Genomic DNA, 18858 nt, shown 5'->3' on the forward strand with positions numbered 1-18858 from the left:
TGCCAAATAAAAGCATAAACCACACCTTTTCCAAGAACCCTGTGAGTCCTCAAGATGCAACCATCTCCACACACCATGAAGAAAACCATCTCCACATACCATGAAGATAACCAAGAACTCCATGAGTCCTCAAGATATAACCATCTTCAAACACCATGAAGATAACAAGTGCACCATGCAAATGTCAAAGACGCTTCTGCAGCAACAGGATCTAAGACAAACCTCCAACATCTGCAAACACTCAATAAATATATCAATGCCAACAACTCCCACTCAACCGTGGTACCAAGTCACCTATGGCATCATAAAATCCATCATCTCCAAACCAAGAAGATATAAACCAAACTAGGAACTAATCCTGCACTGTCACCCCATCACTGTCACAAGCTCCCACTAAACCATGTGTCCAAGCTATCCATGACATCATGATGAAAACCCATCCTCTAACCATGAGAATCAACCAAGGCATCAAACCATCAAAGAACTCAAAGTGCACATCATGAGCTCCTCAAAAGAAACCAAATAACCATGATCGTCAACCAAGAAGATATACCACCATAACCAAATTAGAAAATTTAAGCTAATGAACATCAAGGATGTACCTGTATAACCAATCATGTCATGCCAAAATCCATGACACCATGATCACATCCATGAACCGAGCATCTAGCTCTCAAAGTGTCCAACCTGTCAGCATAAAATAGTCAACCACCATGACTGTACCTGGTAACAACATCTCATCCCTTCTACATGAAGAAAATAGTAAATCATGTGACTTAGGGCATAGACAACCCAAATCCAAGCCACCAATCTGAATATGCATCAATAATGAAAGATCAATGGGCAAAGACAACCCATAACCAAGCTATAAATGCAACCTGTAAGTATAGACCGCTTACAACACTGCACAACTTGTAGATCCAACAAGTCATCATACATATCCAAGCTAAACATTGATAACCATATCATCATGAGACCAATCTGAAATATGAACTGAGTATACAATGACATCAAAACTTAAATCTCCAATGCCATAAACTCTCAATGTTACCATAGTCAAAATATACCTATAAACAGTTTAGATCAATATATCAATAAACAAATTATGCCAAACCTACACCAAATCTAAATCAATGTGTAGAGCTCTCCAAGAGCTTTCCGTTGACTACTCGAAGTCCAAAATCTGACTTCGTATGCCCAAGTTATGCCCTAATCCGTGCTCAAAATAAACAACATCTGACTTTAGGGCTTTTAAAACCTGACAAAATCTCAAAATCACATAACCAAACCTACACCATGTTGTAGTGCTCTGAATTAGCTTTCCAACGCCTATAAGAACTTTGAAATCTGATATTCTGAGAAAAAGCTATGGCCATTTTACTAAGACAGTCTTTTTACCATTTTTAGTACGATTTTTAATTTTTAAATTTTTTCAGTGACGAAAATTCCGACGGGATTAAATTTGACGGCTATCATGGGCTGAAACTAAAAAACTCTTTCATTTCCTCTGAACATGGCCAAACTAGGGCATATTATATATCAAAATTTATGGAAATGTTGACCCGGATCCAATGGTGAGGTCTATTTTTACCCAAGAGGTCATTTCTGCAAGCTAACCCCCAAAAACCTCATTTAAATGAAACATCTAAAAAAATCATTTTGTCCAACAATTTCACATGCCCAAATCTTTTAACATCCCATCATAACAGCAAACCCAAAACCCTTAGATCTGCAATAAAAACTCATATATCTTGCCCTTTTCTTTTATCCTCTCATGCATTCCCATGGATTCAATCTAGGGTTACAATAATAAAAACTAGGCTTTGATACCACTTGTAAAGGAAACTTGGCAATAAATAATATAACCGTTTCCACATAACCCATAATAAATCTAAAATAAACACGAAATTAAAATCCACATTCAAGAGAATAGACAACATACCCACAAAAATGTGACACAAGATATACCCTGGGAAACCCTCGTTGAGGGAAAAATCCAGCCTCCAAAAGTATCCATCACCATATATTATTCAACAAAAATACCATTGCCATACAACCATGGAAGCCTTCATGGCCATAGCCACAATCGAGAAAACTATGTGAACAAGCATGAATCTACACATCCCATGCCATGCTTTCAACCTTCACAAATGCTCCCTTGACTAACCCGTCAAGCCTTGTCCTGCTCGACTCTTGCCTTTTGTCTTCTCCTTGTCACTCTCTTACTCTGTCACACTACAACAACTACTCTTGTGGCTGCTTATATAGTAGCAAGTCTCACAAAACCACTAAGTGGTATTCCATAAACCATGTGCTAAAACCATGTGCTACCTAACCCACTGACCCCACATTTAATATTGGGCATTTAATTGTTTTCCCCAATATTAAATAATTACATGAAATATTTTCACAATGTTACAATACAACTCATCAAGAATATTCCATGAGAATCTTTACATGTTTCACGTCCATCTAGGTACAACATTACATAATAAAATAAAATAATAAAATAACAATATTATGCAATGTGTGCAACACCCATTATCTCAATACTTGTTAGGATTAAACCACAGACATAAATAACAATTACATGCAAATATAACCAATAACAAAAAATAATGGATCACATAGAAAAGAACAAGAGGCACCGAGATTTAACGTGGTTCACCCAATCCTTGGGCTATGTCCACCAAATAGCAAGTCCAATATTTTTATGATCTAGTGATTACAACCTGATTACAATTTGTAATCCCTTACAGCTCAATACCACCACAAGAACCAATTTTGCATCACACCTTATGAAAAAATCCCTAACCCTAAGCCCTTTTATACAATTATTTTAACTGCTTTAGGGTTATAATTAATAATTACATGTTAGCCCAAAATCTTGGTAAAATAGGGCCCACTTTTTAAAAAAAATTTATGAAGTATGTACAATACTTTCCTGATCAGTCACCATAATCTAACAGATTCTTCCTCTATTTCATAGGGAAGTTTATTTATCCAATACATTCTTGGTTGAACCACTTGAACAAAGCAATTATTTTTGTTGTCTAGGAAATAAATGTTGATCCTATAATCATTTATCAGATTTATGAATATTCTTCTTCTTTTCTGCGTGTCCTCTTAAAATTTCTTGAAGTAGACTTTGATGTGAGTTTATTTGTTTCTCTGTAATAGTTGGATTTGAAGACAACCTATCCCCTAATTTTGGGTGTGGTTTGACTACTACCTTGTGAGTCACTCAACCATGACTTATCAATTTTACATTAGGGGATCAATGCATGATTCATCTTTCTTGCTTGACCCTTTTAAGCTCATCTTTTATTCACTGACGAGCCTATCCTTCTCCACTCCTTACTTTCATGTTGTCTGATTTCTTCTTGATCTACACCTTGGCAAGGTCCCAATTAACTTGCTTGATATCAATGACTTTCCATTTTCCTTTATCACCATTCTTGTGTTGTTTGGGTCTCTCCTTCATCCAATAGTTTATGACTTCATGTCCCATTTTATGACATCTATAACATGTATTTTTTTTACATTGTGTTACAATGTGCCCATCATTTCCATAGGCAAAGCAAACTTGTCTTCTACTCATAGGGGATGACTGGTGTGATCCAATGCTTGATCCATTTTCTCTTCCATTATGATCACACATATCACACTAGGACCAATATTTCTCTCCTCTTGCTTCATTTCTAAGATCTCTACATTCATGTGTGTTGTGTCCACACCAGTAATAATTGTAACATAATTTCCTATTTGCATTGACACTACATGTTGCTTCTTGTCTATGCAAAACTTATCTAGACTTGTGCCATATTTTACCACACTAAATAAAAGTGGGTTTTTTTAATGACATACCACTTTTCTCTTTTCCTTTGTTCTTTGTGGTCTTTGAGTCATTATTCTTCAAGGATTCTCCTTTGTCAGATGTATGGATTCTTTAGAATCTTAGACTGATTGGGTTAGATGATTCTTTTTTAATGTCCCTTGTGATTTCCTCATTTGAGTTTCTCTCCCTTGTTCTATCAAGTCTATCACACTCTTTTTTCACTATTTCTAGTTATTTGTTTCTTCATTTGTCTGACTTCATTTGTAAGAGTTCTCACCTGTTTAGTCTTTTAATGTTCATACTTCTATAGTATTTTGTTCGCTTGCTCCACATATCTGTGCTCTTCGATCATGAGAGCTATTTCATTTTCCTTTACTTTTACCAAATCTTCATCTTGTTCTTCGTGGGCTTCTTCTCTAGCTTGGATTGCACTCCCTTTCTTATCCATAGACTCACTTAAGCTTACTATAAAGTTTTCTTGTTCTTTCTTTAGGACATTGATTATTTTCCTTAGCTTGTCATTCTTGGCCATGAGTTCATTTATAGATTCTTCCAATTCTTTAGAACAACTTTATTCCTTTAGCTTCTCTACCAACTCTTGACTTTCTCCTAGTTTTTTCATTAACTTATTCCACTTGGATAGAGATTCTCTCAATATATCCTTTAACTCTTCAATTGTGTCTAAGGATTCTTCAAGCTATCTCCTAGGTGATGCCATTGGATCTCCCCCTAAGTTGTTAGACTCATCACTATCAAGGTTTGCACTCTTATACCAACTATTAGTCACAACAGGTATTGAGAGGTGGGGGAGCAGGGGTGAATCAGTACCTGTGCTTTTGTTTAACTTACCGATTAGTCTAATGATTCTTTCAAAATACTTGGTTACTCCCAGTTTAAAAACTAAACAAATAATAAAATATATGTAGTAAAACCATAGAATGTTCAACACAAAAGCATACATCAATGACACAAATATTTATAGGTGGAAACCCTAATGAGAGGCTAAAAACCATGATGGGAGTAATATACCCACTAGCCTTTCCTTGGATGTAAAAGAGTTCCCGATTAGGAGCTTACAACTATTCCTTCTCAGAACACATCCTATTAGGAATGCGAGTAACCTATTAGCATTACAATCAATCTTTTAAGACCGCCTTGCTAGAGGATTTAGATTCCTTTTGGAGAGATACCTTGTTAGAGGATTTTGAAGATTCACCATAAGTCTTCCATGTTAGAGGCTTACAACAAAATGTAATGGTTAGAAAGAAAACTATAGTAATAGATATGAGTGTATACCTTTCTTGATAGGTCATTTTCTTTGGTTCCTCAAAGATTCTTTGGTCTTCCTTTGCTATGTGGGCTTGGGTCTGGCTTCCTCTGTGCTTTACCCTTCTTCCTCTTGTGCACTCTGTACTTGCTTGGTTTGTTTCTCTTTGTTCACAACTGTCTACCTTTGGTGAATTCCCTTGTTCTCATAGCTACAACAATAGTCACCCTCTACTTTTTATTTTGTGTTTTTGCTAGATTTCTTATATTTTTCACTCATACGTTTTGTGTCAGATTTCTCCTTATAAATAAAAAACCCTAAAAGGTTATCCTGCTCAAATTGTAGTTTGAAATTTGAGCTCCATAGTGGACATAATCACAAGACACCTGTCATTCCCTATTTGTAGATGCCTGTGCTTATAAGTTTGCTCGATTGTCAGCATACCTACAACTAGCCTCATTATTATGCGAGTTTTTAGCTATAAACCACCACACAACTATGATACACATCTTTTCATGTTTATACCTTCTCCTATATTATCACATTGATGGTTATTAGAATCCATACATTCCTTGTTTCCTTGACATCCTACATTCTACTACTTTGACCACTAATCCAGTCTACCAGTAGTTGTGTTTGCAATTACTACTTCTTGTTAATTGGCTTCCAATCAATGACAACACATTCTAATTATTCATCATTCACCCAATTCATATATCTTAGTGAAATAATATATTTGGTGCTTCATATGTGTATATTTATATTTTTCACTCAAATATTGATAGGTCTCTAATCACTTTTTCGGTGCAAAGGTCATTAGCCAATAGCTCAACTTATGTTTTGTAGTTTTTGAGGAGGTAGTGTCAATTGTACATATTAATGGAAAGGTGTTGGATAAATATAGGCTTGATTAGATGGTAGGAATTTATATGTACCTCTTGAGATGGTGGATATATTGAGGAAAACTTATGAGGAGGAGAACTTGCCACCATGACAGAGTAGAGAGACTAGGTGGGTCTTGAGTTATAGACCGTATTGAAAAAGTGTGACAAAGATTTGACCAAGGCCAATAGTACTAATTAGGTATGTGATTCTCTTCACTTCTAGTTTTATTATCTCCAAAAATTGGTTAACAAAACTTTCAATGGTGTTGTACATAATCTTGATCGCCCCCAAGTGCATGAGTTGATGTGGGAGCTTGTAGATGCTCAACTAAGAGAGATGCAATTAAAAGTGTAGTTTGCAGAGAAAAGAGGATAGCTCAAAGGAATACATTCAATTATCTTATCTACTTTATCATGATCTCTTGTAGTGTTGTCACCTCTGCAAGATCTATATCCTCTAGGCTTAGCTGGCTCAAGGACTCGTGTTACAGGGTCTTGAGGTTTTTATATATGATGTACATCATTCATTTTTGTATGCACATATATGAAAATCATGTATTTTCATATTGACATGACACATCTATATTTATATACTAATATTAAAACTAACAAATATTTTTTATTATCTCATGGTTGTTCATAATGGTTACTATGTTTTTATTTTCCATGTATGCTTACAGATATTCCCTACATGTGTATGTTGATAGATTAATGAAATTATATTATTTATGCTTTTAATACATGTTCTATATGAGGATATAATGTTTATGGGTAGATTTAGCTATTATCTTGAAATGTATGGATATTTTGTGGCTTAGCTTCATGATTATGACCTTGCATATGCACATATATACGTGCATGGTTGCCATTAGACAAAGTACCAATGTGCTCATTAAGATATGTCATAAATTCACCTACATGGTTCTGAAACTTATATGTATAAACATTAAGCATGGAAATTTCCCATGTGTACCCTTATTTATAGGTTATTTGAGTGAGGTTTCATCTAAGTCATAAGCTCCAAATCCATAAACATAGGTGATGATGTATGAACCTAGTTAGGGGTAAAACTACCTCTTTGGTTAGGTAGCACATTTACATTTCTTTGGTTCTTGTAGAGAGTGAGCTCACCTACCTTAAATGTAAAAATAAGAAAAATTTATTTGTACTTAATAGAAATGGATTGATGATAAGCTTCATAGTGTTGGAGGACCTTAAGGTGGCACTTATCCAACATTTCTAGTTGTCCCAAGCAATTGATACATTTAGTTCCATCATCTATCACTCTTCTCAAGAAAACACATAAGTATGGTATCTCAAGTTTAAGAGGCATTATAACATCAATTATGTACACTAGGTTATAGGGTGTAATTCCCACAACCACATGAATGCTTGTGTGATAATCCCATAAAGAAAATGTTAAAACTAGACATGCCAATCTCTCCCATTCTTTCTTACCATCTTTCACAGATTTTTGTCAATAGTCATTTGAGAAGCTTTAGCTTAACCATTAGATTTCTTATAATATGTAACAAAGAAATGATGTTGCATATGAAACATCCCAAGAGTATGTGCAGGATCATGGGGGTCCAAAAAGTGGTGATGTGAAAAAAAAAAAAAACACTTTTGGAATGTCCAAAAGAACTTCAAAATTTGCTTTGACTTCCCCCCCCCCACCAAGCCTACCACCATAGCAAAGTTTAAGTAACCTAACCGTATCATATACCTGATATATTGGGTATCCAATTTTAAATCAGATACTCTAAATATCAGGTACATGATACCTGTGGTAATATGTACAACCTGCGGGCTCATTTTTCACCAGTTACAACAATGAGTTTCTTGTATTTTTTACCAGTGATATCAAGTGTGCGATTTGTTTTTCGGTACCAGATAATGTCTCCCATTTGGAATCTCCAAGTAAGTAAGTTTTTGTCCTTTGTGTAGTTTTTGTTTTTTTTTTTTCAATCAATTTTTTTAAAAAAAGGGTTTATCTGGTTTTTGATTGAATACATTTTTAATTTGAATTGTATTTCCAATCTAAATAGGAATGGTTGATAGAAATGATTTTCAAAACCCCCACTCTCAAACAAATGAGCCTTTAAACAAATCACAATCACCTCCACTGGAACCATAACCACACCTAAATGATCCACTACCCCCTCAAAACCCTCTTTGTTTGGAAGATTTGATTCAAGATATTCTAAATGAACTACAGGGGTTTCAACCACATATCAAAACATTCTTGTAGTGTCTCCCATGCTATCCACTTTAAAATTCATTGTAGAAAACATTGAGACACTTACCAAGTAGCATAATGTCACTCTTCATTGGCATGATGAGATGCATTCAAATTTTGATGATGGGCTAGATTATGATGAGGTTGCAACCCTTAACATTACTAAAGATGAATTGAGCAATGCATTTTTTAACCAAAAAATCAGAGGTGCGCTTTTATTTTTTGAGAAAATTGTATGCCAAGTTTGTGCTTGGGAAGAAAGTGCACTATTGGAGCATGAGGTCCAACCAGGGCTTAGGATTAGGAGTGCTCCAAGATAGACTTCTTGCACAGAGGAAGAAAGAGGTCACCTATGTTCCCTCACTGATGTCTGGCTCCCTCATCTAGTTCAACATTTTGATGTGATTACATAGGCTACCTTGGATTTTATTAGAGTCATTCACTCATCAAGTTCTTTATTGGTTTCATAGAGTAGATTAGTGTTTTTCCTTGTGTTGATGATGCCGACATGAGTTCATCATCTACCAACTCACATGTTTGCATGCCCCACACTTTCATTACATGAAAGAACTTATGCCTAGGCCCCCTTACTAATTCTAATGCATATCAGTATGTATTTTGGGAGAATGATGCAATAGTCTTGGGTACAAATGTTGGAGCATCTCACGATGAGGCATCTTATGTGAGAGGTGAGGAGGGGAAGGCCGAGCCATGGTCTCCTTGTGTCACAATAAGTCTATACATTTTATTTGTCACAACATAGAGAATTTAAAATGATTTTTTTTTATTAAACTAATTTTAACAACTATGCACTAACATGTACATGTTTATGTGATTTTAATGTCCATGTAATAACTGAGAAAGAGATGAGACAAGTGAACAAGCCCATGCTCTTGGCCACTTAATTTGGCCTCAAGAAGTCCATAGTATAAATTGTTTTACATAAGTTTATTACTTTCCTAATTTTTACTAAAATCTATATGTTTCTCGTCTTATTTTTATCTTGCAGGTTTCACCTTTGTTGGGGGGAAATGTGAGGGGGTTGAGGCACATTGTATTGACAAGGGGAAGGTAATGAGGTATTTTAAAGAGATTAAATGTAGATGTGTACTTTTAGCTTGTGTTTACTAACATTTATTTTTTACATTCTTTATTTTACAAGGTTTGGCCACTGATGATGACTCCATGTGGATTCGACACCATAGACCCTCAGGCATCTTTATTCACAGCTAGAGCCCTCTTTTATATATATTTATCATTTATTTTTTATTGTCATTTTTGTCATAAAATTACATAACTAATTGTCATGATTGTAACAATGATTCTCTTGACTCTCATAAGAAACACCTATTGCAATAGAGGGAGGACGTCAAATTTTTGTATCTTTACTAATGTAGCCGACACTTCCAGAGGAAACATAACCACAAGTAAGTTTAATTTGAATTCTTGATTATGTTAGAAATATATTATGCTACTAGTAATAATTTTATATGATAAGTCTTAGATCAATCTCACAAACTTGTACAAACATATATATAGGCCAGAGTTGATGATGTTAATCCATTGGTGAGGACATATGTGAGGACTCTTGATCTCCAGATGAAGACATAGAGAGAGGTATGTATGAGAGTTTCCAATTGAATTTTTTCATTAGAAAAAATTAATACATATTTGAGTAAATTTTTGTTTGATATAGGCACAAATCATATAAATTAACTAGTCTAACTTGGGGTTTGGATTTTTCATGCAGGAGTTATCGGACCCAAAGAGAACATAAAAGAGCTACATTTTGATAATCCACCATCAACATAAGATGTTGTAGTAGTCTTGAGATGCCTCATGACAATTTTTTAGATGATATACATGTCATTTTGCATCTATAAAATTTGATATTGAAGACATATTTTGATGACATTGGCCACATTTTGTAATTTTGTTCGAGATGACATATGTGACAAATTTATATATGGATGTATTTTTATAGACAGATGCATATATATGACATACCTATAACATTATTATTTTTATAGTATAAATCATTATCATTTGTTGTGCAAGTGTATATAATTCATGTTTATGGTATCTTGTCTCAAATTTAATGTGAACTTGGATAACTGAATGTATGTTTAGTATTTTCATTTAAGTTATTTAATTTGTTCATTGTACAATGGGAGATGCATTGTATTTGGAAAGCTACTAGGGGGTCACTCGGGTGACTTAGAACAAATGAAGACCATAAGAACCTAAAAGGTATCAAATCAATGTAACTTATGTCATTAATGCCTAACAAATGTAAATGGAGTCATGAAAGGTCTATGTATGTAATATTGGTGTGATGAGGCAAATGACCCTACAAGGGTCACTATGTAATTGGATGCGGGTATGTGGTCTTTAAAAGGTTTAGAGGGATTGAACTTCTTTAATAAGGCCATTCTTGGTTATGCAAGGATGTAAGAAATATCATTATTATATAGTGGACTCAATAGTGTCTAGTTGTCAATAAGACCTATAAGGGCTAGGATGTAAGTTAGTAGTAATTCAATTATTTTAAAATAACACGAAGTAAAGCCATCAAAAAAATCTTAGTAAATTACAATGGTAAAGATGATCATACTTGATGAGTTTGTCAACTTGAGAACATTATATGTTTCTATTAGTGGTATGTCAATAGGTAATAGGAAGTTAAGAGACCATAGTCGGTCTAGGGCAGGCACGAAAGTTCTATCAACTCAATGGCCAAAATAGGGTTGTCATTAGGGTTCACTCGCCCATATGGAGCTAACAGAGTAGACGAATTGATGCCACGATGCATGGTTTGAAATATATGCACTATGACACCATTCAACTAATCTGCACTACATGTTTTGGCAGCAAACAAGATTTTTGTTCCAAATGTAAATGAATTTGAATCTCCTAAAACTAAGAAAAATTATTGTAGACCTCAACAAAATGGTCCTATAGTATCTAATAGTTTTTCCATACTTGTCACGAGCTTTGAGCTATGGCTCTTAGAACATTGTTGCCCAATATTTCTTAGGGGACCTTGGGTATACTTTGATACAGGGTGGGTGTATATGTTTGATCGACTTAGTGGACAAAAAAAGTTTGTCACTAGGGTGTATTCACCATCTAAGCTAATGGAGCAAAAAAAATTATGCCATGATGCATGGTTTGAAAGATATGCACTGCGACACCATTCAACTGATCTTCACTACAAATTTTGGCATCAAGCGAGATTTTTGTAGACCTAAACTAAGAGAGACTATTGTGCCAAATATAAATGAATTTGAATCTCCCAAAAATAAGAGAGGTTATTGTGGACCTAAACAACATGGTCATGCAACATCTGATATTTTATCAATATCCCTCATGAGCTACGAGCTATGACCCTCTGAAACTTAGGGTACGTAGGATAAACTTCGGTCCAGGTTGGGTGAAAATGTTCTACCAAAATGTTGGATGAAATGGGGTTGTCACTAGTTTTAACACACTCATCCACATCTAACAGAGTAGACAAACCGATGCCATGATGTATGGTTTGAAAGATATGCAATGCGACACCTTTCAACTAATCTCCACTACAAGTTTTGGCATCAAGCAAGATTGTTGTGTCGAATGTAAATAAATTTGAATCTCCCAAAACTAAGAAAGGTTATTGTAGAGTTTGAAAATACAGTCCTATAGTATATGAAAATTTGTCAAAACCTCTCACAATCTCTGTGCTATAGCCCTCTAAAAATTGCTTCCAATATTGCTTAGGGCACCTTGGGTACACTTTGGTCTAGGTTGGCCATGAACATTCTATCGACTTAATGGAAAAAATGAGGTTGTCACTAGGGTTCACTTTCCCATATAGAGCTAATAGAGAAGATGAATTGATGCTATGATTTAGGGTTTGAGAGATATGGATTACAACACCATTCAACCAATCTCCACTACAAGTTTTGACATCAAGCAAGATTGTTGTGCCAAATGTAAGTGAATTTGAATTCCTAAAACTAAGAGAGGTTATTGTAGACCTCGACAACATGGTCATGTAGAATCTAATGGATTTTCAGTTCCCCCCATGAGATTTAAGGTATGGCCCTTTAAAAACAACTACCCAATATTGCTTAGGGCGCCTTGGGTACACTTTGGTCTAAGTTGAGCATAGACATTCTATCGACTCAATGCCCGAAATGAGGTTGTCACTAGGGTTCACTCACCCATTCAAAGCTAACAAAGAAGAGGAATTGATTCCATGATGCATTGTTTAGGGACAATTGACAACATTGATGCTTCCTCTACTTTATTTAATGACTTTTACTACTTTGATTTACCTTTGACCAATTTAGGGACTAAGAGTCCAAATGGTTACATAGATAATAATAGGATCTTAAAATTGATATCTACTTTATTAAAATTATATGCTTCATCTTACAACTAAATTAATTTAATCAAGAAGTTCACATTTGCAATTTTTCATGTGTTTCATCATTGTAAGCATTCAAACAAATAAACTATGAATATATCTTCACCATGTAAGATATGTTCATAAAATAAAAGGTAATTATACATGTACATCCTTGCACAACTCAAGTCACCGCGTAAAAATAAATTTTATATATCATTAACTTACAAAATTATTATGTTAATTACATCAATGATAAGGGCTTTAAACCTAGATACACAACTACCAAAAATCCTAGACTCTAAACCAATATAAGTTTCTTTGTTATGCTCCTCAAAATGTATCTAGCTCCATGCACTTCTACTCTTGATGACACCTACATTCCAATAGTGTAAAAAATATCAGTATTATAGGCCCATTATAATAAATAAATAGTGATCAATACAAAGTCAGATATACACCAAAGTAGAATAGAGGAGTTTCATACATCCATCATATTCGTAACCTCTGCATTTGGAAGGCATGAGAACAAGATCATTTAATTTGAAAAATGATATATTTTTTTGGTTTTCTTAATACTTATATACATAAAAAAATTAATGAAGAAAAAAACATAATAGAAGAATGCACCGTGGACTTTTCTGTCAAATTGTTTCCACTAATCAAGTGTGTTTGAATAATATATGTCTATTTAATGCATATCCAACTGCATTCACAATCCATATATTTACAAAACTATTATATTTGAACTAAAAAGAAGAAGAAGAAGGAAATGTGTGAAGGAAAAATTGAATTTAAGCAAAATGAACATAGGAAACCTTGTTGTGAGTTACTATTACCTAGTGGAGTTTTCCTACAAGGTTATCTTTGTACTTGATGGTCTCCAATGGGGCTTCATGATCAACAATAGTAATAGTAAAAATTTCCTTTGTATTTGGTCTTCCTTGATGCTTCAAAAAATTGACATTTGTTTCTATAACAAGGTGTGAATATATGAGAATGGTTTTGTTCTTCTCATAGTCTTTGAAAGAATTAATTCCATTCTTTCTAAGCATATATGTTTGCAACCATGTTCCAACAACAACAACAAAATCGATAGGATATGTGAATCCACCATCATCTATCATTAGTTGTGCAAGCTTTTGTTTACCACTTAAACAATGTGCTAATTAATAATATGATTTTTCATCATTCCCCTATGGTGCAACCAATGCAAATACATGTCCTGGCTAAAGAATATCTGATAGATGGTCATGCTTAATTAAACTTTCCATGTCATAATTTCTAATAGAAATTGTGAGAGACAATGGAGTAAGATAATGTGGAATCCATGTATCTACCCACTCAGTCATCTCACAGTGATCACAATCACATAAAAAACAACTCAAACAAAAATAAGCTAGTTTTCATGTCCAAATGGTCCATGTATTAAAACCAGAGCTCCATAATGAATGATTTTTTGAAGAATATCTAACAATGGCACAATCCAATCTATCACCTATGGACCCTTTATCAACCAACCAAAAGAACCTATGTATTTCTAAATCAAGAGTCCCCCCTATGATAATGTTGAATTAATCAAATCAACAATGCTATGAGCATCAAGAAACTTTGCACTTAAGATCTTCAATTTCTCTTTAACCATATATAGCTCTTTTCACACATGCCACTGCCTCCATTTTGTTCCCCTTTCCCATGGCTGGACTAAAAAATTTCCAAATATGAGGCACACCCTTCTCTACATGCATCTTATATAACTAATAAAATATGCAAGCATTATTGAATTAACCCATGAAAATATCTAACCAAATGATATGTCTATCCATAGCAATAACATGTTCCTACAAGAAATCAAAATAATTCTTGAAACAATGTTGCACAAACTCACGAGAGCAAGATCTATCATCGTTCGTGTAAAAATGGTACTCTCTAATTATCTTTCAATTATCTTCCACACTATTAGGGGCATGTCTATATGTCATGTGGACCAAAATTGTAATCTAAATGGAGTTGTAATACTGAGATTGTGTCTTATTTTGGGGCTTTAATGTGTAGTTCCCTACAGAGTCAAAAACTAATATAATAGTGCCAATGGGAAAAGCATCCTTGCACATTCTAATTTGCTAATCCAACCACTGAGACATATGACTATCCCTTCCATACCTATAGAAAATATTTTTCTTGAAATCTAAAATAAAATTAGCCACATTGGTTTATTTTCCAACTAACTCACATCTAGAGCCTTCACCTCCACTCTTCAACACGTATTTCACTATTTTATATACCTTTTTTAAACTATTGTCCTCCCAAGATCTTATTTGCACCCCTCATGAAAACATGTTATAAACTTGGATAAGCAACCACATTGTGAACACTTCTCATTTAAGCAATAATTTCTTTAAGAGAAACTATCATCAACTCTATGATATAAAAAATGATCTTTTAAGTCTCTTGATGAGTTTAGAAGCCCACTAGCACCATAATTATCCAACATTTCATTACTATGCAAAGTAGAACAAATGGAGTGTAATAGTTCATGGTGCATAGAAAAATCCACATGATATTTGAAACAACATTTATTTCAAATCTTTAGTGGCACACAATAAAATGACTTCAAGGATTCAAAATCCCTTTGTGATATATGCAATAATTCATGACTCTTGCAAAATTGTCTGAACAACATTGTTTGACTTACCTAGAAATAATGTTTAGGATGTAGGGTGTTCTCTATTGCCAATTCTCAATTTCAACACACCCTTAGCATTTGGTGAGACTCTTGAGCTAGGGTGCCAAAATTATACAATTTCTTGCTTCACATCATCAATTAGCTTATTATCAAAAGGTGGAAGTTTCCCACCATAAGCCCATGTATAATTTTGAAGAGGATCATCAAGTCTCTCTCTTTTAATGAGTGCTCTATTCAATGCTTTACTATTTATGTTGAAGTCAAGAAAAGTTTGTCTCATAAATTGAGTCTTTCTCAACTGTTGACTTACAAAAGAGGTCGTAATAACCCTCCAAGAAGCTCCATTGTCCTTATCCCTGGTATTTTCCCATTGCTATTAAGAGCATTGAACTTTTTTCACAATAATGGAATCTCTCTCTAATTTCTTGTTCACATGAATCTTTAATTTTGATAGGATAGGTCTCATATTTTGCATATTGAGAAAATCCAAAAAATGTTGGCATTGGTCCAACATTGTCCTGTTGCCAAAAAATTCATCATAAAGTCTAGAATCCCACAACCGAATGGTTCTATTTGATCTCTGTTAGCCATATTGTGAGTTGCCCTATTTTGAACTTTTCCTAAATTGCCCATCTAGTTATCGAAACTTTTTATTGTCACTTCATGTTCTCCTGACCATTGAAAACATTGTATAAGGTATCTTGAAGCTTTCCATCATTCCTTGTGTTTGTTCGAACTTCTTTGAACCACTTTGAACCTCGGTTCAAATTAGTTCAAAGTAGTTCAATCAAAAGGTTTTTATGTTGACCCTTGTCTTCTACAAGTGATTCGCATGAGACTATAGAGTGTTCTTTTGAACTACTTCGAACCCCTTTGAATCTTGGTTCAAAGTAGTTCAAAGCAGCTCTACTACTAAGGTTCTTTGGCATAAATTGATTGTAGGTTGGTGAAGCTGTCATTTTCACATGGCATAAATTACCACATTAGGAGGTAATAATTCAAAAGAGTGCCTTAATTTCAACCATGAGAAAATGTCATTATGATTTAAAGTGGAAGATCTTTTCACTAAAAAAGAAGGATTGTGTGTCCGACAAAGTTAATCATTGTCAGTACAACCAAAAAAGGAAGTATTTAATAAAAGGTCACGTCGACAGATTTTGAATGTGTGAGCCTAGCCACAGTTGACATGTCATGAATGCCTCATTATGAGGCTGTACTTTCTCATGTTCCCTTTTCCTTAAAAAGAGCATAGTTTTTCCTTTTATTTATCATGTGAAAAGGAGATTTGAAGAAGGAGCCACTAAGGGACAAGAAAAGAGGTCATTTTTCTTGGCAAGTTGTAGGTGAGAACACAGAAAAACTTTCTTTTTGTTCTATTGTCTGTGTGTATTTCAAAATAGAATCAGTTTGAGCCTTGCTTTCCTTGTTTAGGATGAAATTTGTGTTACATTTATTTGGGAATGTTTTGAGTTTGGAATGCAAGAGACATATTATTTGTGATACCAATTTAGAAGGTGTTAGGCTGGAAAAGTTATAACCAAATTTTCTTGCATGAACCAATGAATTGAATGGTTGTATGGAAATTTTGACAAGTGGTCTGATTGAAGCTGCAACTTTCCCTCCTGCCCTATTAAGCCCTAAATTAATCCAAATATATGTTGATCATTATGATATGAGGAGTAAAAATATCCTAAACAAAGATGGAGAACCTGTGATATCAATATCTAGGGAAACTATTGCCTTAGTGTTATGTCTACCAGAAAGCACATTCGCCTCATTTTCTCCCATCCAATCCCTAGCCGAGTACCAAGAAACCACAAGAGAATACCATAACATCCTAGCCAGGAAGTGGACAACAACTAATTATGAAAAAGGTTCAAGGTTACCTAAGATAGTCACAAAAGATCACCTAATACCCCATATTCATGATCTTGTAGTGTTGTTACACCGAGTTAAGAGTTTAGCCGATATCCTCCTTTTTGAAGAATGGATGTTTCGTTATGTTGAGATCAATTTAAAGGGGGAACAATGGATGAATTGGGCTGAAATAATTGCTAGCTCATTAAGAACATAGCTTAAACATGCTAAGGAATCTAGGGAAAATTTCTATATGGCCTCTTATCTCATATATTGCATTTCTTGTGTCAGTAATCTTACTTCCCTACCTCATGAAATTTGTAGTTAGGAAATAACAGTCTAGCAATATTGTCCCCTACTTCAAAGAGATAAAGTGTTAGAAAATTTTAAAAAGGTACATGATGTATTGGTAGAAAGTGTGCATTTATCTCTGAAAAAGGAACCCATGCCCAGATTGTCCTCAGAAGCCCAGAGATTGATTCAAAACTATGGAAGCTATTACATAGAGTTCCCTAAGTTTTCCTATTTAAGAGTGGGTGGGTTTGATGATGAGCCAATGAGGTTACCACGTTATGCACTTGACTGTTTTGTTTTAGCTGAAGTCTGCAGGTAGTTATTCTCTGTCATTAAGGATAATCTACCTCAAGAGAATTGGGAGTCGATGTTTCCTATCAAACTTGGTCCTTTGACTTGTGGTAGCATGATCAATTCCTCAGTCATAGGAAGTAATTTGCTCAGTTTTGGTTTTAAGTCTTACCAAGGAAGAAGGGATTTTGATAGTAAAGGATTTGTGGCTCAAGTTCTTGGTCTGAAGGGTCAGTTATCCATAATTCCACACTTGGAAGACTTATGGAAGGATTTTAGAAATGAAGAAGAAGTATTAAAAAGAGACCACTCAAGATTAACTCTTCAAAAAATCAATTCCATCAAATTGAAATTTCAACTAGAAGGAGTAGTTGAAGATGGTTCAGACATTGTTGAACTTGGGTGGGAGGAAGCTAGTGAATTGAGATAATTGGAAGTGGATTGGAATCAAGAAGAAGAACATGAAATAAATCTAAGAACTAGATCCATTCTTACCCATACAAACAATTGGCTAAGGAGGTAAAACATGAAAGTAGTCAATGAACTGTCTCCAAAGATAGTTTCTTTTTTCGAACCACTGACCTCTAACATCCAAGTTTCATCTCCTATTGTAGGTGGTGTGTCGAGTCTTGGTAAGCCTAAAAGAACATTAATGCATACAAAAAACAAGACTCCTCAAACTATATGTAAAACCAAGTTTGAAGCTTTCATCCAACAAGAAGTTCAAAAGGAAAAGATGCTGATCAAGGACATGATTTAGGTGATGGGCTCAGTTTTTCAAAAAATCCTGATGATGATGTGCAATTTATCGAAGCTCCTAGAGTAGACCAACCTATATTCATGACTCCTACCTGAGATACTTAAGCAATCTCTGTTAATCCCATTGTCCCATCCTGCTTATCTAACTCAGTCAGTAAGAAAAGAAATTTGCAGCCAGTATGTACACCTGTAAAAGATATTGTAACAAAAAATGCAACATGTGGTTCCAAAGTTAAAAAGCTAAAAATTGATGCCCATTTAATTAAAGACTTAGTAACTGAGAAAATCACAATAGAATTGGCCATGTATAAACAAAAAACTGAATCTGGAGAAATTGACAACGAAGGCTTCAA

This window comes from Cupressus sempervirens, chromosome 2, assembly GCF_028749045.1.
Source record: "Cupressus sempervirens isolate cs-2001-9-10 chromosome 2, ASM2874904v1, whole genome shotgun sequence".
NCBI classification, from domain to species: domain Eukaryota; kingdom Viridiplantae; phylum Streptophyta; class Pinopsida; order Cupressales; family Cupressaceae; genus Cupressus; species Cupressus sempervirens.